Genomic DNA, 26,793 nt, shown 5'->3' on the forward strand with positions numbered 1-26,793 from the left:
TGATTTATAAAAGTTAGTTGCACTATAAATTGTTTACATTCAAAGGATATATATCATCTTTTTACATTTTACAAATAGAAGTTTGATACTAAATATTTAATGTATTTGCCAGAATATGAGAAAAATATTACCTTGAAATTTTAATATGAAATCACTTTTTTATATGTTCCTAGTGAAAACTCATTTCATTGGTTAACACACTGATGTCTTCTACCGTCAGTTTCTCAGACATCCAGTGCATACCCAGCAATACCTCCAAACATTATCATAGACTCTAACTAGTAATAATTGGTTTATTGTATGTAATAATAAATTAAAACATTTATGTATGAAAAAATTCAAGAACCATCTTCAGATAAATTTATGTTTGATATGAACAAAATTACCCTATATTAATTAAAATGTACTATTTAAATATGTCCTCAAAAAAGTTACTTGTGACTTTTGGTTCACAAATATTATTGGTAGATTTTTTTGTATATTTTCATAGGATCAATTTACACGCAGACACAAAATCACAAAGATAGCATTGTTTTAAGAAAACATTCCCGCTCACACAAATTTATACAAAATAAAAATCAATCTTCATAAATAGGGAAAAATAATGGTTTTTAATTACTGATAATAATAATAATTAGCTTGGCGAAAAATAGCTTACTAGCTGAAGCACTAACTTCTTGTTTATTTATGTTTGAGTATTGAACTATTTAAATTTAAGTATTGTGGTCACCATCGTATAAAAACTATAGGGCCTATATCTTTAACATGGTATGGCTAATCATTATGGTGAGGTTATATAACGTGCCAAATTAGTTTCCTGCCGATACATTTCTGTATCAGATATGATCATACATTATGTTTTCAATCAGTAATCTAAATATTTTCCTTATTTAAACATGGTAAATTTTATTAATGTTAAAGTGAGCAAAGCTACTTTTGAAAATAAAAATTAATTAATTTACGTGTCGGCATTCATATTTCTGATTCGTTGAAGCTTATTCCAACGGCCAATAAATGGGTAATTATGTAAATTAATAAAATAATAATAAGAATTGTTTTCTATTTTTTTTGTCACTGCAACTGAAGATTGCGCCTTGTGTAAGTGTGAAATGTATAACCTTGCCCAGCAATTCACTTAGAGAGAGCTATTCTTTGTTACCACATAAATGCTGCTTCATGCAGAGAATAAAGAACGCTTGCACGGAATTTCTCAGAAATATTTGTGTCCTGTTCCCTCGAACATTCAAAAATACTTCAAAATATTCAAACTGTGTTGGGACTTTCACTTTTCCGTGCCGAAAGAACATTCTTTTATGGTTCCAGCGCGGGACACAATGCAACAGCAGAAGCGATAAATGCTTTAGTACGCCTGCAGGTGGCCTCTAAAGCAAAGAGAGAAAAATACCATGGGCCGTAAACATTCCAAGGATCAAAGGCTGAGCAGCCAGCGGCCCTTTTAGGAACTGAAGAGGGGTCTGTTTTCAGAAAAACCTAAATTTTGTAGCGGAGTTAGAGTATAAATAATCGTATCGTCTTCTTATTTGTAATTTTTTGAGTGACACTTTACACAACCAATCGGACGACAGCATTTAGTCTAAATCATCCAACGCATTGTCGTTTACAACACTCTGAAAAATCCCAGTCATCATTTGTCAGAAGGAAGAAGAACTTCAAAGCATTTACATGTCGTGTTGTAATATACTTTATTTTATTATGTGAAACTGGCATTATGAAATGTTTTGTTTGAATTTGTAAGACATACGTTGACCGAATTTTCACACTAAATAATGTTCCTTGAAATAGGGACTAGGAAGTGTGAACGCATGCGGGTGTGTGTGTGTGTGTTAATATGTTACACTATAAAACATTCCTCTCGCAGAACCGATTAAAAATAATGTCCTTTCACAAAATATTCGTAAATAAATTAAATTACTAGCCATAATAGTTAATAATCTTACAAATGGTCCTGCTTCATATCCAATTATCTACGTATAAATTACGTGTAGAAATTTATGCTTGAATATAATTTCTTTACAATAATGATTTTGGAAATTTACCGACATCGCAATGAATTGTTGCATGCTTTCCAAGCGTTCACATAATACTTTTATTTGCGGTGTCATATTCTCATTATCTTAAAAATATAACAACTCACTCAAACACTGACTAAACAAAAAAAATAACAATACAAGCAAGTTGGAAAAAATAAATTTGTAGTAAGTTATACGTTATATATACAAAATAATAGTTTCATATTATGAATGGGTACTATGAGGGAGTATCTTGCGAAAAATTTCTATTTCGAATGTTCTAAGTGAAAAAAAAATAACTATGCATAAAAATTACTTTAGTATTTATTGCTTGCGCAAATTTTCCTGTATATAGTATAACTTAACAGGGTCTTGTTCTAAAAAAAAACATTGTTAATTGAAGACTGAGCCCGTTTCGGTTGACACAACCAATTCAATTTCTTACACTTTATGTGTTTTTAAAGTACAGTTGCAGTCACCAATCTGCGCAGAAGTGATGTGAGACACCTACACCTAATAGTCAAGATACTTATGATTTTGTTTATTTGTTCTGCCCTTGTACATATGTTTAGAATAGGGCGTATTATACTGGTCAATTAGTGATTTGGTGCTTTGTGAGTTTTTAGGCTCCAATTTGTTTAAATTCATCATCCACGAAGTAAATATTATGTGTGATATATTACCTATCAATTTTATTTAATTTTAAATTACGTGTTACTTTAATAAACATTGACAACTAACATGCTCCAGACTTAACTGAGTAAACTTAAAATATGTCTGTTTATGACAAATTGCTCTCATTCATAAGTGTAGGCAGAATTTAATACAATTTTAGGGGGGGGGGGAGGGGGGGGATAAGCACTTTTCCCGCTTTTTGTTTTCAAATTCTTTCCTTGTGTTGGTGGGAATGAGATTTTCTTTTTACGATTTCACCCATATATCCCTCCCACCATGCATTCTGCTTATATTGAATTTTAAAAAATATTATATAACAAACCATTAATTTTAACTGATATTTGATTCATTACTACACCCCATTGTTTCGTTGAATACCATTCTAATTTACAAAATGGTCCTTCAGAATTTTGTGAAAAATTGGGTCACGTGATTATGTCTAAAAAAATAAAAATAAAACACAGCCTAAGTAGGTACTTATGGTTTGTTATTTTACACTTTGATTTTGCTGTTATAATGTCAGGGACTAACAATCAGCTTTTTAGCACTGTTTAAAATTTTATAACCTCAGAACATAAGTGTCAACGTGTCCTGAAGTCCAACCTCCCCGGCGTGTTATTTCGGCAGAAGCTTGGAACAACATCTAAAGTAACTTCGTGCTAACGTCACGATTTCTCCCTCTCTGTTGAAAATAAAAACTGCAAAAAATATCCGAAAAATCGTTTATAAAAAGTTCTCTAAGGCATCGGTGCAAACTGTTCAGTTTCATTTCTCATTCAAACGAATTTCATACACATGAGGAATAGTCACCTCGGGTCGCTGTCTGTAAAACCCATTTTTTTAGGGTGAAAAAAGAGTTTTCGATTTTGTTTTGCGTGGGATGGCCTATGCTGCTGTTCCGAGCGCCATGCGAGACGATGGCCCGCGTGACTTGCAGTTATGTCATGCCTTACGCGTTTTAACAAATGGTTTTTACTGCACACAAAATTATACGTTTGATCAAATCTGATCTAAAGATGATCTAACGATTGACATAAAGAAATATCCCAATTTTTTTATTTATTCGCCGATTTTGTAAAATGAAGGTTCTAATACACATTTATTTAAAAACAATTATTTGGCAAAATACGTTTGATCAAACGAAACTTTTGGTTGAACAAAACTGATCTAACGATGATGTAACGATTGACATTAAGAAAACTTTGTTTTTCAAAAGTGGGGGTGCTAACTACGCACTTTTTTAAACACGATTATTGGGAAAAATACATTTGAACAAACAAACATTTTGGTTGATCAAAACTGATCTAACGATTGACATAAAGAAAGATCCCAATTTTTTATTTATTCGCCGATTTTGTAAAATGGAGGTGCTAATACAAATTTTTCTAAACACGATTATTTGGAAAGATACGTTTGATGAAACGAAACTTTTGGTTGATCAAAACTGATCTAACGATGATGTAATGATTGACATTAAGAAAACTTTGTTTTTCAAAAGTGGGGGTGCTAACTACGCACTTTTTCAAACACGATTATTTGGAAAAATACATTTGATCAAACAAAACTTTTGGTTGATCAAAACTAATCTAACGATGATCTAACATTTGACATAAAGAAAGTTTCAATTTTTTTATTATTTCGCCGATTTTGTAAAGTGGGGGTGCTAACTACGCACTTTTTAAAACATTACTAATTGGGGAAAAGACAGACTTGATCAAACGAAACTTTTTATTGATCAAAACTGATCTTACGATGATCTTACGATATACGTAAAGACAGTTCCAATTTTTTTATTCTTTCGCCGATTTTGTAAAGTGGGGGTGCTAACTACGCACTTTTTAAAAAATTAATAATTGGGGAAAACCAGACTTGATCAAACGAAACTTTTTGTTAATTTAAATCTAATGATGATCTAACGATTGACATAAAGAAAGTTCCAGTTTTTTTATTCTTACGCCGATTTTGTAACTAACTACGCCCTTTTTTTAAACATGAGTAATTGGGAAAATACCAGACTTGATCAAACGAAATTTTTTGTTGATCAAAACTGATCTAACGATGATCTAACGATTGACGTAAAAAAAACTTTGTTTTTCAGAAGTGGGGGTGCTAACATCGCACCGGTGCAAAAACATGATGGATGGAGCAGCACAAGAGATTGATTACGCGTCATGGGAAGATCCTAACGTTTTGGTCGACAGACTGAGACTGTTGATGGCTTCGCTTTCAACAGGAGATTATTCTTGCACAGGTGAGATATCAACCATACATACTTCAAGAACTTAGAGAATAGGGATACCTACAATAAAATCTTTAATTTTTTTATCTGATGCATTCTTTTATAGAACATTTAGTAAACAAATTTAAGACTAAATAAAATATTTATTTATTTAATATTAATATTCCATTTCTACATTTAATTGTTAGATTCACAGATCATTCATTAAGATAATGGAACATTAGCATACCCTGATATTATTGTAGCCGATGTAGCCATTGTAGGCATTATAGCCGTTGTAGCCGTTGTAGCCTTGTAGACATGTAGCAACTGTAGCCCTTGTAGCCTTTGTAGCCATTGTAGCCTTTTGTAGTCATTGTAACATTGTGTATGTTTTTAGTCATTTTAGCCTTTGTAGCCATTGTAGTCATTTTAGCCTTGTAGCCATTGTACCCATGTAGCCGTTGTAGCCGTTGTAGCCTTGTTTCCGTTGTAGCCATTGTAGTCACATAGACTTTACGTCCGGCGAATATATCTCGTCGATGAAGCATATGTCGCCGACCGAGCATATTTCACCATTCAAGCATATCCTACTTAGTTGAAATTGTCTGCCTGATTGCTAAATGACCTGACATAATGCCTAACTGCTTGTCTTCCTCCTGTCTGTCTTATTGTGTTAATGTTTTTTCTCCCCTGGAAACTTATTCATCGATAAAATAAAAATTATTTTGTTTTATAGCACAGGTCAGGGATTGAACATAAATTAAAATTTGAATAATTATTTAATTTTTCGAATTTTTTCCCGAATTTCTAGCTGAAAAATTAAAGATTTTCAAGATGGAGGCCTTGGTGATTGACATGATGTCGTGGCCATAGGCTATTAATTAATACTGCAATCTATCGGATAAAACCTAAAGTAATATTGGGCAAATGACAGAATAAACCAACATGGCGGCCTCCTTCGATGATGAAAAAAAATCAATATGGTGGCCTCCATCCACAATGAAAAAAATTTGAATGGCAGCTTACATGTGCAAGTAAAAAAATTAAAATATCAGCATCCATGTGCAAGTAAAAAATTTAAGATGGCAGCCTTCATGAACAAGGAAACAAAAACAATATCGTTGACACCAGCAGACGAAACAAGATGGCGGACTTGCGTTTTTACACTCTATGTATTACTACCTACATTGGTCATGGGAGGTAAGTCTGGCATTAGCCACCATGAAGGAAGGATAGGTCTTTTTTTTTTTTTTTAAAGAATGACCTCGCCGGTATCGAACCCAGGATGCCATGATGTAAGTATGCTTTTTAATTAAATTTTAATTAATAATTTTTTTTATTAATCTAAAAAAATTCTTAAGTTTCCAGCATAAAAATTACATAAGTCCAATATGGTGGCCTAAATATTCGATGGCCAACCAATTTATTACAAATATTTTATTAAGTATTTTTTAAAATAACTGTTAAGTTTTTTTCCTAATTTCTAAGTCCTAAATTACGGAAATTCAAAATGGCTGCCTAAATTAAAGATGGCGGATAAATTTTTATTAAGTAATATTTTAATTAATTTTAAAAATTTTCCCGATTAACTAAGTCAAAAGGTACAGAAATTCAATATGTCGGACAAGGTCAAGGTCAAAGTCATAGGTCCTGATTTTGACTTAGAGGCTTATCGGAGGGTTGTACTTAGGATTCCTAACCCTCAATCAGGATTTTTTTGCCAAAGGCTTTTTTTTTTTTTTTTACTAAAAAAAGACATTTTCCTACGAAACGGGAATTTTTCCCTCTAAATGGGAAATTTTTCCCCTCAGAAATGAATATTGTATTTCTCGGATGTATTTGGAATTTTTTGGCAAATTTGTTTAAAAAAATGAACTTTTAGGAATTTGTATGAATTTTTGGTTTTTTTTTGGTGCAATTTGACACCAAAATGGCCGGCGGGGTCAAGTTCAAGGGTCAAGGTTGTCCAAGATGGCCGCCGTTTCAGCAAAATTCAATTTGCCATCGACAGGATTGAATCCACACCCTGGACCCTAGCGCATCATGTCCATTTACATAAGTAGTATAGGATAGCCGGTCCGGAAACTGGTTTCTGGCTGTGGAGCCGGGAGCCGATCAGCCATCTTGGATTGTGACGTTATGGCGGCCATCTTTAATGGTTGTGAACTTGACCTTGACCCCGGCGGCCATTTTGGATCCGCCATTTTGGATCCGTTATTTTGGATGACGTCATTGTGTTCTAGAAAATTCCGGTGATGTGTTTCCTGCCATATTGGATGATGACGTCACCGTTTCAATTTTCGTCACGCCCGCCATCTTTAACTTTTTTATTTACTATCCGATTATATGATTTTTTTTAAAATTTATAAAAAATTTCACTTAATAAAATTTTTATAAAAAACACAAACTTTTACGGCACGGAGCGTGGAGTCCTCGGTTCGAACCCGGTGAGGGCAAAAAAAATTAAAAAATGGCGACCGATCCTTCCCCCGAGGTGGACGCAGGCAGAATGACCCCCACCACTTTTACCAACGCATATACAAACTTACACCCCCCCCCCCCTCTTTGCCCCACCCGAAAATATTTTATTTTCTCCCACACGATGCTCCGCCCCTCCCCCACCTCCCTTTTATAATTATCTTATTTTTTTTGTATCTTTGAAAAAAAAACTTTAATAAATACCTTTTTTTTCAATGTATCAATTTTGTAATGTTTGTGTTTTATCATAATAATAAATCCCCGAGTCACTATCCTCAATTGTTTGTTAAATATTATCTTGAAAACTTTATACCTGTAAAAAAAATTATATATCTTTATACTTGTAAAAAAAGTTAATTCTTTATTACTTTGTATTTGTAAAGAAAATTAATTCGTTATAACCTTATACTTGGAATAAACCCTTTCATTCCGTCTTTATAGTTAAAAATATTAAAAGTTACTCTTAATAAAATATTTTTTGCAATATATTGTTAGCAAGCAGCGACCAGCACACGTGTCCCACGGTCCGACGAGCGGCATGGAGGGGGCAGATGCACCTGCATGGACCAGGGGAGAGGAGAGATCATATTTCTTCAAAGTAAGATCTCCACCACCCCACCCTGCCACCACCGCCGCGGTCAGGGGACGCCGGGCCCCCCACCACCGCCACGGGCGCTTTGGAGGGGGTAAAATCCACGACAGTCGTCCAACGTCTTTCGGCCGGAGCGGTCGCGCTTCTTGCACGCTCCCCGCACGTACATAAATTTAAAAAAAATACAATTTATTACATACAAACTTTTATTTATACAAAATATGTTTTACACACAAGTTTTTAAAAAACTTTTTACACAAACTCATTGTTTTAAAATATGCTTTTCATCAATCCACGAGTCAAACTCTGGTCCATGATGCAACCATCGTATTAATGCCTTACCCTTCTTACGCCGTAACACTTTTTCAACGAGAAAAGTATCTGGAAATTTAGTTTTCATAATCTCTTCTCCATTAAACGCCCCTGTTAAACGTTTCCCTTTCAGATCCTCGAGAAAATAAGTACGTGGATACGTATTTTTTATTCTACATACACGAAAAAGTTCACCAGTCCAATTCCCCTTGTAAGGCCTGTGAAAAATTCCACGATTTTTCGAAATCCGCACAATGTCGCCTATATATATTTTTTTCTTTCGCGAATCTAGTATATTCGTCTTGGAGTACACAGTTTGAAGCAGTCGATTATCCTTTACGTCCTTCGGCTTGAGTTTCGTTGTAGAATGCACAGTAGAATTGTATTCTCGCACAAGTTTAGGAAGTAAACTCAGCCACTTGTAATTACAGTTCGCTGTAAAATTCCTATATAGTTTATTCTTCATCGTACGAATCACACGTTCTGCTATTGACGCTTTAACACCACTAAACGTAGAATAATGCGTAATGTCAAACTTTTTCATCAATGCCTTGAATGATGCATTGTAGAATTATTTCCCGTCGTCCGTCTGCAGTAACGAAGGTCTTCGTTTATGTTTCAAAATATTCGCCATGGCACTCGTAACTTCCACAGCGGTTTTCCGTTTTAAGGGTCTAGCCCACAGGAACTTTGAATAAATGTCTATGACTACGAGAATGTACCTGTAGCCCTTGTTCACACGCAAATACTCAATCATCTCGATCAGGTCAGGCTTGAATGTATTCTCACTTTTCACGGTGTTGATACTTCCATTAGTTTCAGTCTTCCCGAAGCCATCATCATCCTTCAATTTATGTTCTTCGTCACCATCGGGTGAGCTAATACCATCACGCTCAGGACAAGGAAAATTATTGTCGTAATGCAGATCACTCTTCTTTAGTCTAGTGCAATGGTTCCCAAACTTTTTCAGCTGGCGACCCACCTTTCCTTATAAGAATACCTCCACGGTTTATCGGTCCATTGTGGAGTAAAAAAAAACTTATTTTTATCGTATCCTTGCCTTATGTACATATAATTTGCCATAAAATATTGCAAATATATATGCTTTTTTTAAAGATACCGATTGATTATAGATAAACAATTTTTGTTCTGATTTGAAAATGGTTGACATAATATAAACACTTTGTAGCAAAACAGTTATTTATGTAACAATAGATTTGTGTTTGCACACAATTCGATTTTATTTCATTTTTCTCATCATTTCTGATGGTTTATTCGATGGTTTCTGATAGTTTTAGGATCGAGTCGCGACCCACTAGTGGGTCGCGACCCACCGTTTGGGAACCGCTGGTCTAGTGGATCCATCGATGTCCTCTATGCCATAAGTAGTCTTGGCTTTACATGTTCTACCATGTCTTTTTAAGCTGTCAATTCGTGTTAACAACCTGCTACAACGATTACAGCTTAACATGTTGCGTAGTGGATTTTTAGCACAATCATTCTTCTCATGACAAAATCCTTGCCACAGTATCTACAGCGGCTTCCTTCCGATTCAGCTGCAGATAACAAACCATGATCGATGGTAGCTTCTGTGACTAATGTTAGATACAAACTGTCAGTTTTCTCCAATTGGAACCATTTCTTAAATAGAATGTTTTAAATATTTCATCAGCGAGAGTTAAGTTATCTAATGCAAAGCAAATTGTTGCAAGTAGTTCTGGCTGTCATCAACAGATGTCGCCACGTGTTGCTTGCATGTAAATAATATCTATTTCATTAATGCGGGATACGGAATGATCACTATCGATCGCAAAGGAAGGTTGGCTTCGCTAGACTCCAAGGAGAATGAAGTTCGTTCTTCCTAATAGTGCTTCTTAGTTTTCTCAGAGATTATTATTATTTGACTGAGAAATGATATTTTTTTTTAAATTTACATCTGATAAAAATATTACAAGTGTTTATTAAGTTGCAGAAGTTCACTAATTAAATGCAACCTTGAATAAAATGACATGCCTCATTAAGTAAACAAATCCTTCATGCAGAGATCAATTTCTCATCAGTAACCAGAAGCACTCGGAGAAAACCATCAGATGTTTAGTCAGGAATAATCAGAAGCACCCATAGAAAACCACCATAGTATTGTCATGAATAATCGGAAGCGCAAGGAAAAAACCATCAAAATATAGATCAGAATAATCAGGAGCACACGAAGAAAACCACCATAATATTGACAAGAATGATCAGGAGCACCCGGAGAAAACCACCATAATATTGGCAAGAATAATCAGGAGCACACGGAGAAATCCACCATAATATTGATCAGAATAATTGGGAGCGCACAGAGAAAAACCACCACAAGTTTTCTTTGATATCATAAAATTACAAAAAAAAAAAAAAATAACAATAAAAATTTTAAAATATAAACGAAAAAAAATACAAACATTCTGCTGGCTTGTGAACTTCGCTTTGATGTGCAAAGTTAGAGTTATTGGTAATAAATGTTTTCTGCACTGTAGCAGATTGGAATTAAATTATTCAGATGGACATGTACTCTATAATACGAGTACATGCACAAGATGGTGTACTCCAGTAGGTGGTAGCTCCTGGTAGCATGTACTGAACTTAAAATGTTGGATCCATGATGGTCAACAGGGACAGTCAAATTAAAAGGTCAGGGTCAAATTTCAAGGTCAAGGTCAAGGTCAAATTTCAAGGTCAAGATCAAATTTTTAGGTCAATGTAAAATTTCAACGTCAAAGTCAAATTTTAAGGTCAAAGTCAAAATTCAAGGTCAATGGTCAAATTTTAAGGTCAATGTCAAATTTTAAGGTCAAGGTCTAATTTCATGCCAAGGCCAAATTTCAAGGTCATGGTCAAATTTCAAGGTCAAAGGTCAAGGTAAAATTTCAAGGTCAAGGTCAAAGTTCAAGGTCAAAGTTCAATGCCAACAGTTGAGGACAAAGGTATGGTGAACAGTAAATTATACTAACATGGTATCAGCACAATCTACCTGACGTAAACAAGATGGTGGTTTCCAGCAGATGATGACAAGGTGGCGGACAGGACGTCATACCAGTTGACGATATATACCTTGTTATTGTTGGTGGTAGGTCAGTATAGGTAGCTTTCATGGAGGAAGTTCGACCGTTTACTCTCGCCGGGAATCGAACCAAGGACGTATATCGATCTAATCAAACAGAATTCAAATAAGTTAATTTTTTGATGCATTTTGGAATTTTTTTCATTAAAATCGGATAATAAATAAAGATTTTCAAGATGGTGTCCAAATTTCAAGATGGCGGACGACGTCATACTACCTGATATATGCTATGAAACAAGTGGTGGGGGCCAGTCTGCCTGCACCCACCACGGGGGAAGTATCATTCGCAATTTTTATTTTTTTGCTCTCACCGGGTTCGAACCGAAGACTCCGAGCTCCTTGTCGTAAAAGTTTGTATTTTATAAAAAAAATTATTTTTTTATAGTTTAAAAAAAAAAATTCATTAAAATCGGATAATAAATAAATATTTTAAAAATGGCGGGCATAACAAAAATTGCAACGCTGACGTCATAATTCAAAATGGCGGATAACACAATGCCGGAATGTTCGAGAAAACGAAATGACATCATCCAAAATGGCGGATCCAAGATGGCCGCCATGATCTACTGGTCCCGTTACGTTGTGTCCCGTTACACTGTGTCCCGTTATGCTCATCCAAGATGGCCGTCGTGGCGTCAGAGATGGACGTGATGTCAGAGATCGGTCAGCTCCTCGCTCCTCAGCCTAAAGCCTGGTGCCGGAGCCCCTATTCTATACTACTAACGAAGAAACTTTCAACTTCGTGGAAAATGAAAGAGCATTTACATCAAATTCGAGTCGTCTTCGCAAAATTCAGAACGCCACAGAAGCTGAAAAGATGAAGACAGCGATGACGAATCTGAACGTCTCGAGATCGAAGACAGTGATTGAAACAGCTGAACCTTTCGAGATCGAAGATTGTGTGTCGAGACCAAGACGATGGAAACGCGTTAAAATAAATAATTCTGGTCGTGTCTCTGTTGATCACTGAAACAATGATGATATTAATGCCTTCCCTCAAGCCAGTGATAAAACAGAAGACCCTCGAAATTGACAGAAAATTGTCAATACAGGCAAAAACAACCGGTGCGAAGTTAGTTCCCCCACTTTTGAAAAACAAAGTTTTTTTACGTCAATCGTTAGATTATCGTTAGATCAGTTTTGATCAATAAAAAGTTTCGTTTGATCAAGTCTGGTATTTTCTCAATTACTCATGTTTAAAAAAGTGCGTAGTTAGCACCCCCACTTTACAAAATCGACGAAAGAATAAAAAAATTGGAACTTTCTTTATGTCAATCGTTAGATCAGTTTTGATCAACAAAAAGTTTCGTTTGATCAAGTCTGTATTTCCCCAATTATTAATGTTTTAAAAAGTGCGTAGTTAGCACCCCCACTTTACAAAATCGGCGAATGAATAAAAAAATTGGAACTTTCTTTACGTATATCGTTAGATCAGTTTTGATCAACAAAAAGTTTCGTTTGATCAAGTCTGTATTTCCCCAATTAGTAATGTTTTAAAATGTGCGTAGTTAGCACCCCCACTTTACAAAATCGGCGAAAGAATAAAAAAATTGGAACTTTCTTAATGTCAATCGTTACATCATCGTTAGATCAGATTTGATCAACCAAAAGTTTCGTTTGATGAAACGTATTTTGCCATATAATCGTGTTTTTAAAAAAGTGCGTAGTTAGCACCCCCATTGGACAAAATTCGGCGAAAGAATAAAATAATTAAAAATTTCTTTATGTCATTCGTTAGTTTAGTTTTGATCAACCATAAGTTTCGTTAGAACAAACGTATCTTGCCAAATAATCGTGTTAAAAAATGTGTGTATTTTGCAGGCCCGTTCCATTAGATTAATTTACATGCTTTTTTAATTATTATGTTTAAAAATGTGTGAATTTTTCAGGCCAAATTTTTAAAGTTGTTGAAGGTAATGGAAATCTGGTATTTTATTTACGTAAATAATTAGTCAATTTTTGTTAATAAAAATAGTGTTTAAATTAAGTGTCTTTCTGTTCCAAGTATTAATGTTTTAAAAAGGTTTGTAGTTACCACCCTTATATTGGGAATCACTAAAAAAACTTTTTTCATTCTTTTAAACGTTATTTCATTGTTAAACCAAATTTTTTCAACCAATAATTTCGTTTGTGAAACTGCATATTTCGCTACAAGCTTGTTTAATATTGCCTTTTTAGCACACTTACTATTGATAATCAGCGAAAAATTCCAAACAGACATTTTATTTGCCATTCGTTATATAATCGTTTTATTATATGTGACCAACAAAAAATTTCGTTTGCTCAAATTATTTTCTTTAAAAATTTATATTTTTGGAATAACGTAAAGAACCACTTTCACTTTAAAAATTTGTGAAGAAATTTTATAACATTAATATTCTTAACATTGTTCGTTTTATTATCTTTATGTCAGATTTAATAAAAATAAAAATAATACATTCTATAGCCTTAACATAATAAATCAATAAATATACGCACTGCAGAACTAAAATAATTGTGGTCTTTCATGTAACTAATTTTTTTATTTGATTTATTTATTGTTTAAATTGTTAATTAAAGGTTTTTATGTAATAATAATTTCGATTAGCATCCTTCGTTTGATTTTATTTTTCTTCCTTCATAATGTGTATTACAAAAAACTTTACTTGGACACATAAAACGCAATAAAATGATTTATAAAAGTTAGTTGCACTATAAATTGTTTACATTCAACGAATATATATCATCTTCTTACTTTTTACAAATAGAAGTTCGATACTAAATATTTAATGTATTTGCCAGAATATGAGAAAAATATTACCTTGAAATTTTAATATGAAATCACTTTTTTATATGTTCCTAGTGAAAACTCATTTCATTGGTTAAAACACTGATGTCTTCTACCGTTAGTTTCTCAGACATCCAGTGCATACCCAGCAATACCTCCAAACATTATCATAGACTCTTACTAGTAATAATTTGTAACCAATCCTCTACTGAATGGATTGACTACACGTGTTGCGTAGCAGGAGAAATCACGAAATATCTAAGATATTAAGGCAACAGTCAGAAGTGTTACTATGAGAAGTGTAACTGGCTACAAAAAGACATGAGGTTAGGTAACGATAGTGTAATATATATTTTATTTATATGAAATATACAATCATCACAGTTGAAGTACAATAAAGAACGAACATACGACATCAGAAAGGTATCTTTATAAGAAATTAACTGCCATCTTTTACTATATATTCAATGCTTAACAGATGAAGGCAAGAGACTAACATCATAATTTTTTCTAGTGATACATCCCACGTATATACATAACCGTACGTTTCAATATACGTAAGAAATTACGAGTACACTAAATGTCTAATAAATGTGCCTCCTGAAATAACGTAAGGCAATACCACTTTCACGACTGCTTATTAAAGCCTTCGCGATACTCACATACCACATTCACGACTGCTTATTAAAGCCTTCGCGCTAATCACAAGTATATGAACAGGGAAAAATACATATATTTAAAACTAGGGCTCTCAAAAGGTGTTCTAAGACCACCAACTCTTAACATGAATATATATATATAAATATATTTACGCCCACAATAAAGCCAACCGCCTCCAAGCAGGATCAATAGTACATAAAATATGTTTACTCGCGAGTAATAGGGCAGCTCTACCAGTAAGTTAACTTTCATCACACGGATTAAAATGTGTAGTAGTGTAAGCCGTACGTCGAACACGCGCAAATGTCACCTATGCTAACACGGAATATTAAATGAATCAAGTACATGCGCCCAGTGTAACAGCGCCGCACAAGAACCACCACAAGCGACTCAAGAAACGCCCTCAACTTAAAGCACCATAACTAAGGAAGCAGTTACACTGACTAATACCACTCGGCTGCGGACAAATCTACGTGAACATAACGCAAGAATGAGCATGAGCAAGACTAAGATCGTTCACTGACATATTCATGCGACGCGAGACTAAGACCGAAGGTTTAGCAATCACCCAGGGCGAGTAGAGACCATATCTACAGCCTATCGACAATAGTAACCGCGCCGAGTGGTTAACCATGCTAACATTTGCTCGTTTCGACGGACAGTCATTCCCCTAATGGTAATGAACTGCGAGGAGGCCACGGAGAGGACACCCTTATATACTACTCAAAACACTAGGCCGCTAGGGGCGCTAACATCGCGGCGGCGGGGAAGGAAGGAGAAAAGGAGGGGAGGACCTGGAGAGGGAAGAGGGGGGATCAAGGGGAAGGAGCGCCGTACCAGGGGCCATGCTGACTAGCGGTGAAATTCCCCCCTCCCTAAGCTCCTCTAACCTGGGGACCTCAAAAATTCAGTCACAATCGATAATACTTCTTCTTAAAACGGAGATCTCCCTAAGGCATCTCAAAACGTAGCTAAGAAAACAACATGTTCAAATTCAATGAGCAATCTCCGGTACACTTATTGAAAAGGAAGGCTGAAGTGCAGGTGACAGTCCCATTGGTATCGATCTTGAGCCCTCGTAGACTCAGTTGCCGCAGACGTCGCCGCTTCCAACAGGACCACTCTTCAAGAGTGTCACAGAAAGAGACGCAGAATACGGCGCATGGGGAGCTCCATGCATCATCTCGAGAACCCCTCCTCGGAGTCTCGAAGAATGGAGTGCAGAAGGCTGAGGTCACCCACAGGCGAGGTACACCCAGGGAGGTCTTCCAAGGATCTCATTGGGCGTCTCCAAGGATGAATCACAGTAGCGACCCGCGAGTCCCACGAAGAAGGCCCCCGGCGAAGCAGCGCACACAGGGCAGGACAGGAAAGAGATCGCGATCACACTGAAACAAGGAGGGAGAGCCGCACAACCAAACCAAAAACAAAACGGAATCAGATACACCAAAATATCCTACATCCCTGATACACCCTACTGAATATAAGGCTTAACCTGAGAGTAGTGTGCCTTCCTAAATTTCCTAGCTGATTTACAACTTTTTAGTTACAAGGAATTTCTACCTAGAACACGGTCAACAATAAATGGACCCTCATAAGGAGGAATAAGCTTAACATTTATATGTGAGGCCAAATTAGGCAACTTGTAATGTCTACATAAGACTAAGTCACCAACCTTAAACTCCTGCTCAACTCTATCCTTATTGTATTTACTGGCTACAGCGTCACGTGCCTTTTGTAAATTTCCCTCAACTGAATTAAGCACAGAATCAAGTTCATTGGCATCCAAGCTGGAGTCAATCGACGGCAAGCCCCACTGATTTAACAAGGGATGGGAGATTTCTCTTCCCAGGAAAGGTATACTGGGAGGGAATCCAGTCGAGGAGTGAGGAGTGGAATTCAACCCAATGTTAATAAATGCTAAGTCAACATCCCAGCAAGTCTGGTCATCCCTATAGTAAGCGGTAAGAATTCCCTTTAACACCTTGTTAACTCTTTCCACCATGTTACCTTGGGTAAAATAGGGCGAACTAAAAATGGGTTTTACAGACCATTGAAATAAAAATTTTTTATACACGGCTGACTAAAAGTAAGGAGCGTTATCCGACACAATTAAATTCGGCGGGCCAAATAATTTAAACACATGGTCAGTTAAGGATTTTACTATAGTTTCTGCCTTCATGTTCCTAAGTGGTAGCAATAATACAAATTTTGAAAATATATCTATGACTACCAATAAACAAATGTTCCCCTTTTTTGAGCGAGTGAGAGGTCCAAAAATATCAATGTGTATGCAATGCCAAGGGGCGACGGGTGGATCTGCAGCATAGAGTCCTACTTTGGAATTATGAGGAGGTTTTGAAATTTGGCAATCGTTACAAGAACGTACAAAATTTCCTACATCCTGTCGTTATTCGGGCCAAAACAAGTATTTAGAAATTCGCTGTGTGGTTTTCTCAATCCCTAAGTGACAACCAACTACTGATGTGTGAAAATAATTCAAAATCATAGGTTGTAGAATTTTCGGAACTACCGCTCTTCTTGCCCTACCAGATTTTCCAGTAAAATAGAGTAAACCACGTTCCACTATGAAGGGAATTTCCACCTTATTATTTAAATCCTTACTGATGCTCATACAAAAGGGATCTTCCTGTTGGCACACCTGTACATTAAAATACGACTCTGGGATTAACTTAAATGCATTAATTTGTTCAATGTTAAGGGGAGTAATATTTTCTATGGCTTCAAACTTGTCTGGATTATACATGCGCGAGAGTGTATCTGCGACAATGTTATCTTTGCCCGGGACATGATGTATATTGAAGCGAAATTTAGATAAATGCAGAATCCACCTTCCGAGTTTTCCTAATTGCTGGGGATGGTTAAACAGCCAACTTACGGCTTGATTATCGGTAAATAACCCAAATTCACGGGAGTCCAGATAACTTTCAAACTTTGACTTATCACAGAGCGAGTTGCTCCAGTATCTACCAGGGCTGGGAAAAATTTATCTTTTATGCCAATCGGTAAATAATGCAAATAATTTTGATAAGAGGCTTTACGTAACAACCGACGGCGACGGCCCCTTTTCCGCCCCGTCACGTCCCGTTTCCCTGACAAGTAGCACGATAATGTCCTTTCCCATGACATTTAAAGCAAGTACGATTAGCCGGTTCAATATAGGGACTGGTACAGTTCACGGCCGCGTGACCAAAATAACTACAGTTGGCACAACGCAGGTGAGTATAATTTGACTCACCCTGTGTTTGTTGACACGTCTGAGCGTCGACCTGCCGCGGCGCGCGAGCACTGGCTACAGGTTGAGTTACCCTAGCCGCCACCGGAGGCCCCCGCGAGGAGGACACACCAGCTGTACCCATAGCAGGTTCAACTATCATGCCAAACTGCTGACTGCGAGTTTCCCTCCAATTACCGTACTGTTTAACACCCTTATGTCTATGAATTGCCCCACGCTGATCACTGGTATTAAAGGCCTGCTTAAATCTATGTTTGGCCGACAAACGCGTATCAACATCACTCGCCCACTTACGCAACGTATCAAATGTAACCGGTTGAGGTAGCATGCTAGCCATGCTAATCCCTTCTGGGGAGAAGTTACCCAACACAAGATCTACTAATTCTGCTTCCCTAGTATCTATTTCCAAGACAGAAGCATAGGCCAACACACTATCGACGTACTGCGATACAGTTTCATCGGGACGTTGTAAACGTACGACATGATCACGTTTGCATTGCTCCATGACCTGAGGGGGACAAACCATACGCAAGACAGACTGTTTAAATGCAGGATAGGTTAAACACTGTACAATGGCTTCTGTGAGGCTATTAACATATACGCCTGTACACTTAGTCAGTAATCCTTTCAACAAGGATGCATTGGGGACTAACTTTAATTTAAATATCCTATCAGCCTCCAGAAAAAATTTTAAAACTCTGTTGGGATCATTGGATTCCAAATTTGGGAGTTTCTTTAAGGTGGTAAATTATAATTTATGGGCAAAAGGATCAGGAGTAACACTCACTTCCGGCTCGTTACGCCCGTCGCTGACCCCAGCTGGGCTGCTCGCCGCTTCCTCGAGCGACTCACGAAAGTAGCGAACCAAACGAGACCGCATTTCAGCGACAGTGTCACCGCCCTCGTCGCTTAAACCATTTTCTTCAAGGTATTGGGTGAGTTCACCTTTATGAAGGCGATAAACCCACCCAACACCATCTCCGCGTCCGCTCGCAGCCATGAAACACAAATCAAACACTCTACCTCTGCTGCCTACAGCAGAGTAGCGCAGAACTTGTAACCAATCCTCTACTGAAAGGATTGACTACACGTGTTGCGTAGCAGGAGAAATCACGAAATATCTAAGATATTAAGGCAACAGTCAGAAGTGTTACTATGAGAAGTGTAACTGGCTACAAAAAGACATGAGGTTAGGTAACGATAGTGTAATATATATTTTATTTATATGAAATATACAATCATCACAGCTGAAGTACAATAAAGAACGAACATACGACATCAGAAAGGTATCTTTATAAGAAATTAACTGCCATCTTTTACTATATATTCAATGCTTAACAGATGAAGGCAAGAGACTAACATCATAATTTTTTCTAGTGATACATCCCACGTATATACATAACCGTACGTTTCAATATACGTAAGAAATTACGAGTACACTAAATGTCTAATAAATGTGCCTCCTGAAATAACGTAAGGCAATACCACTTTCACGACTGCTTATTAAAGCCTTCGCGATACTCACATACCACATTCACGACTGCTTATTAAAGCCTTCGCGCTAATCACAAGTATATGAACAGGGAAAAATACATATATTTAAAACTAGGGCTCTCAAAAGGTGTTCTATGACCACCAACTCTTAACATGAATATATATATAAATATATTTACGCCCACAATAAAGCCAACCGCCTCCAAGCAGGATCAATAGTACATAAAATATGTTTACTCGCGAGTAATAGGGCAGCTCTACCAGTAAGTTAACTTTCATCACACGGATTAAAATGTGTAGTAGTGTAAGCCGTACGTCGAACACGCGCAAATGTCACCTATGCTAACACGGAATATTAAATGAATCAAGTACATGCGCCCAGTGTAACAGCGCCGCACAAGAACCACCACAAGCGACTCAAGAAACGCCCTCAACTTAAAGCACCATAACTAAGGAAGCAGTTACACTGAATAATACCACTCGGCTGCGGACAAATCTAGGTGAACATAACGTAAGAAAGAGCATGAGCAAGACTAAGAACGTTCACTGACATATTCATGCGACGCGAGACTAAGACCGAAGGTTTAGCAATCACCCAGGGCGAGTAGAGACCATATCTACAGCCTATCGACAATAGTAACCGCGCCGAGTGGTTAACCATGCTAACATTTGCTCGTCTCGATGGACAGTCATTCCCCTAATGGTAATGAACTGCGAGGAGGCCACGGAGAGGACACCCTTATATACTACTCAAAACACTAGGCCGCTAGGGGCGCTAACATCGCGGCGGCGGGGAAGGAAGGAAAAAAGGAGGGGAGGACCTGGAGAGGGAAGATGGGGGGATCAAGGGGAAGGAGCGCCGTACAAGGGGCCATGCTGACTAGCGGTGCAAATTGGTTTATTGTATGTAATAATAAATTAAAATATTTATGTATGAAAAAATTCAAGAACCATCTTCAGATAAATTTATGTTTGATACAAACAAAATTAGCCTATATTAATTAAAATGTACTATTTAAATATGTCCTCAAAAAAGTTACTTGTGACTTTTGGTTCACAAATATTATTGGTAGATTTTTTTGTATATTTTCATAGGATCAATTTACACGCAGACACAAAATCACAAAGATAGCATTGTTTTAAGAAAACATTCCCGCTCACACAAATTTATACAAAATAAAAATCAATCTTCATAAATAGGGAAAAATAATGGTTTTTAATTACTGATAATAATAATAATTAGCTTGGCGAAAAATAGCTTACTAGTTAAAGCACTAACTTCATGTTTATTTATGTTTGAGTATTAAACTATTTAAATTTAAGTATTTTAGTCACCATCATATAAAAACTATAGGGCCTATATCTTTAACATGGTATGGCTAATCATTATGGTGAGGTTATATAACGTGCCAAATTAGTTTCCTGCCGATACATTTCTGTATCAGATATGATCATACATTATGTTTTCAATCAGTAATCTAAATATTTTCCTTATTTAAACATGGTAAATTTTGTTAATGTAAAGTGAGCAAAGCTACTTTTGAAAATAAAAATTAATGTATTTACGTGTCGGCATTCATATTTCTGATTCGTTGAAGCTTATTCCAACGGCCAATAAATGGGTAATTATGTAAATTAATAAAATAATAATAAGAATTGTTTTCTATTTTTTTTGTCACTGCAACTGAAGATTGCGCCTTGTGTAAGTGTGAAATGTATAACCTTGCCCAGCAATTCACTTAGAGAGAGCTATTCTTTGTTACCACATAAATGCCGCTTCATGCAGAGAATAAAGAACTCTTGCACGGAATTTCTCAGAAATATTTGTGTCCTGTTCCCTCGAACATTCAAAAATACTTCAAAATATTCAAACTGTGTTGAGACTTTCACTTTTCCGTGCCGAAAGAACATTCTTTTATGGTTCCAGCGCGGGACACAATGCAACAGCAGAAGCAATAAATGTTTTTGTACGCCTACAGGTGGCCTCTAAAGCAAAGAGGGAAAAATACCATGGGCCGTAAACATTCCAAGGATCAAAGGCTGAGCAGCCAGCGGCCCTTTTAGGAACTGAAGAGGGGTCTGTTTTCAGAAAAACCTAAATTTTGTAGCGGAGTTAGAGTATAAATAATCGTATCGTCTTCTTATTGGTAATTTTTTGAGTGACACTTTACACAACCAATCGGACGACAGCATTTAGTCTAAATCATCCAACGCATTGTCGTTTACAAAACACTGAAAAATCCCAGTCATCATTTGTCAGAAGGAAGAAGAACTTCGAAGCATTTACATGTCGTGTTGTAATATACTTTATTTTCTTATGTGAAACTGGCATTATGAAATGTTTTGTTTGAATTTGTAAGACATACGTTGACCGAATTTTCACACTAAATAACGTTCCTTGAAATAGGGACTAGGAAGTGTGAACGCATGCGGGTGTGTGTGTGTGTGTTAATATGTTACGCTATAAAACATTCCTCTCGCAGAACCGATTAAAAATAATGTCCTTTCACAAAATATTCGTAAATAAATTAAATTACTAGCCATAATAGTTAATAATCTTACAAATGGTCCTGCTTCATATCCAATTATCTACGTATAAATTACGTGTAGAAATTTATGCTTGAATATAATTTCTTTACAATAATGATTTTGGAAATTTACCGACATCGCAATGAATTGTTGCATGCTTTCCAAGCGTTCTCATAATACTTTTATTTGCGGTGTCATATTCTCATTATCTTAAAAATATAACAACTCACTCAACACTGACTAAACAAAAAAATAACAATACAAGCAAGTTGGAAAAAATAAATTTGTAGTAAGTTATACGTTATATATACAAAACAGTAGTTTCATATTATGAATGGGTAATATGAGGGAGTATCTTGCGAAAAATTTCTATTTCGAATGTTCTAAGTGTTAAAAAATTAACTATGCATAAAAATTACTTTAGTATTTATTGCTTGCGAAAATTTTCCTGTATAATAGTATAACTTAACAGGGTCTTGTTCCCAAAAAAAAAATTGTTAGTTGAAGACTGAGCCCGTTTCGGTTGACACAACCAATTCAATTTCTTACATTTATATGTGTTTTTAAAGTACAGTTGCAGTCACCAATCTGCGCAGAAGTGATGTGAGACACCTACACCTAATAGTCAAGACACTTATGATTTTGTTTATTTGTTCTGCCCTTGTACATATGTTTAGAATAGGGCGTATTATACTGGTCAATTAGTGATTTGGTGCTTTGTGAGTTTTTAGGATCCAATTTGTTTAAATTCATCATCCACGAAGTAAATATTATGTGTGATATATTACCTATCAATTTTATTTAATTTTAAATTACGTGTTACTTTAATAAACATTGACAACTAACATGCTCCAGACTTAACTGAGTAAACTTAAAATATGTCTGTTTATGACAAATTGCTCTCATTCATAAGTGTAGGCAGAATTTAATACAATTTTAAGGGGGGGGGGGGATAAGCACTTTTCCCGCTTTTTGTTTTCAAATTCTTTCCTTGTGTTGGTGGGAATGAGATTTTCTTTTTACGATTTCACCCATATAAGTAGAATAGGATAGCCGGTCCGGAAACAGGCCTCAGGCGGTGGAGCCGAGAGCCGATCCACATCTCTGACGTCACGTCCATCTCTGTCGTCACGGCGGCCATCTTGGATGAGTGTAACGGGACACCGCGTAACGGGACACAACGTAACGGGACACAAAGTAACGAGACACAACGTAACTGAACACAGCGTAACGGGACATAATGTAACGGGACAAGTAGCTCACGGCGGCCATCTTGGATCCGCCATTATGGATGACGTCATTTTGTTTTCTCGAACATTCCGACATTGTGTTTTCCGCCATATTGGATCCTATTAATGTTGCAATTTTCGTTATGGTCGCCATCTTGAAATTTGGACGCCATCTTGAAAATCTTTAATTATTATCCGATTTTAATGAAAAAAATTCCAAAATTCATCAAAAAATTAACTTATTCGAATTCTGATTGATTATATCGATCACCGTCCTAGGTTCGAACCCGACGAGTGCAAAAAAAATTAAAAAATGGTGACCGATCCTTCCCTCACAGTGGACGCAGGCAGACTGACTCCCACCACTTTTTTTTCAAAGCATATATATCGTCAGCTGGTATGACGACACGTCCGCCATCTTGTCTTCGTCCGCTGGAGATCACCATCTTGTTTTCGTCTGCTAGAGTGTGCTGATACCATGTTAGTATAATTATCTAGTCACCACACCGTTGACCTTGACCTTGAACTTTGACCTTGACCTTGAACTTTGACCTTGACCTTGATATTTGATCTTGAGATTTGACCTTGACCTTGAAATTTTACCTTGACCTTGAAATTTGACGTAAACCTTGAACTTTGACCTTGACCTTGAAATTTGACCCTGACCTTCAACTTTGACCTTGACCTTGATATTTGACCTTGACCTTGAAATTTGATCTTGAGATTTGACCTTGACCTTGAAATTTTACCTTGACCTTGAAATTTGACGTAAACCTTGAACTTTGACCTTGACCTTGAAATTTGACCCTGACCTTGAAATTTGACCTTGACCTTGAAATTTGACTTTGTCTTTGAAATTTGACTTTGTCCTTGTCGACCATCATGGATCCGACATTTTATGTTCAGTACATGCTACCAGGAGCTACCACCATCTGGAGTACGCCATCTTGTGTGTGTACTTGTATTATAGAGTACATTTCCATCTGGATAATTTTATTCTAACCCACTACAGTGCAGTAATCATTTATTACGGAGGTGCCACCCGCCATCTTGAAATTCGGCCGCCATCTTGAAATCATGTAATAATGTAGCTAGAAAAGCGGGAAAAATTCCAAAATTCATTAAATAAATCACTCATTAACTTACATATCGATTCGATCCGCTCCAGTCCTTGGTTCGATCCTCGATCGATACAATAATGTTTAATTTTATGAAAAAAAAATATTAATTACAATAAACCATGTTCAACATTCTTAAAGAGACTTTAAATCATCTGCAACCATCATCCTATCAGACCTCAAGACCACCATATTGGAAATTCGTAATTGTAATGCTAGAGATTCGGGAAAAAGTTCAAAATTCATTAAATAAATTTTTAATCCATATAATGATTGATTGGATCGACTAAGGTCCTTGGTTCGATCCCTGGCCGATACAAAACCACTTTAATTTTAAAAAATACTAAAAAAGTGTTAGGTTTGAGAAAATAAAAACACCACAAGTTCTTTTAAAAAAATGTTATTACATAAATTCAATACACTACTGCAAGTACAAAAAAACACTGACAAATTACTAAAGCCTTTTGGATTACTCGATTCAAACAGTCTTCTTATTGTACGGACTAAGCCTTTTACATGACTTTAAATGTCTATCCGATCCGGTCATCACCGCAGCCAGAGACGGACTGAAGTTCATATCACTTATATAGTCTCATTAGCCGGTACAACACATGAGTCAAATCAATAACCATGTTCATTATAGGTCTCGGAGCATTTTTTATAATGACGATGTAAGCTATCGAGACGTGAAATTAGTTTATTGCACTTATTGCACTGAAATTGTATTCGTTTCAGTAAATTATTTGAACAACTGCTCCTTTCATGTCGGCGCGCATTTGTAGGTTTAGTAAAAGATGCGCCACAATATTTGCACTGATGCGAAGTACGCTCTTCAATAATTGAAGTATTCAATGCTGATGAAACTCAGCTGATGGTGGAACAGCACATATCGAAGTCTCCTCCAGTGTTGTCGCCGTGGTTGTCAACGGAATCTGCTCCTTCTCCGTCGTAGCTGTCGTCAAGGTTACCGTAGATGATGGTACAACCTCTATCGAGTTCGTCGTTAAAGTCGGTAAAGATGCCATCGAGTTCGCAAGAACAGGTAATTACGTGATTAATGCACCAGAAGAAACAAACTAGGTAAACCTTACACCGCCGACATCAGTAACAAACTGAGCGTCCTGCTGTATAGGACTCGCTTATATACATGCACCGTATGGAATAATACGCTAGTCAAATCATGAACCATTTACAATAATACTAGAGTCAAAACAACATTAAAAATAGAAGGACCATCAACGAAAAGGCAGCTCATTTGGAAGCACCGACAACGAAAAGGCAGCTCATTTGGAAGCACCGACAACGAAAAGGCAGCACATTTTGGACGCACCGACAACGAAAAGGCAGCACATTTGGAAGCACCGACTACGAAAAGGCAGCACATTTGGAAGCACCGACAACGAAAAGACAGCACATTTGGAAGCACCGGCAACGAACAGGCAGCACATTTGGAAGCACCGGCAACGAACAGGCAGCACATTTGGAAGCACCGACAACGAAAAGGCAGCACATTTGGAAGCACCGACAACGAAAAGGCAGCACATTTGGAAGCACCGACAACGAAACGGCAGCACATTTGGAAGCACCGACAACGAAAAGGCAGCACATTTGGAAGCACCGACAACGAAACGGCAGCACATTTGGAAGCACCGACAACGAAAAGGCAGCACATTTGGAAGCACCGACAACGAAAAGGCAGCACATTTGGAAGCACCGACAACGAAAAGGCAGCACATTTGGAAGCACCGACAACGAAAAGGCAGCACATTTGGAAGCACCGACAACGAAAAGGCAGCACATTTTGGACGCACCGACAACGAAAAGGCAGCACATTTGGAAGCACCGACAACGAAAAGGCAGCACATTTGGAAGCACCGACTACGAAAAGGCAGCTCATTTGGAAGCACCGACAACGAAAAGGCAGCACACTTAGAAGCACCGACTACGAAAAGGCAGCACATTTGGCAGCACCGACAACGAAAAGGCAGCACATTTGGAAGCACCGAAAACGAAAAGGCAGCACATTTGGAAGCACCATCATCTTAAAGGCAGCACATTTGGAAGCTCCATCAACAAAAAAAGGCTAAAAGGAAGCACAAGTTACGAGATCTAAGTCTTAGTTAGAAATCAGAATTCAAAAATAAAAACATTAAATTCTTATAATTTAAATTATTTATTTTATTGCTTTACATTATAAAAATGCAAGTAAAAAATGCCATTATTGTATGTAGCCAGCATTCCTCAGTTCCTTGAGTATGAAGGATATTTCTTTGATGCACGAATAGTTTCCTGCACAAAGCGAACCATGTAGAAGTCTTAGCCGGTCAACCAA

Source organism: Bacillus rossius, chromosome 2 (genome assembly GCF_032445375.1).
Source record: "Bacillus rossius redtenbacheri isolate Brsri chromosome 2, Brsri_v3, whole genome shotgun sequence".
NCBI lineage: Eukaryota > Metazoa > Arthropoda > Insecta > Phasmatodea > Bacillidae > Bacillus > Bacillus rossius.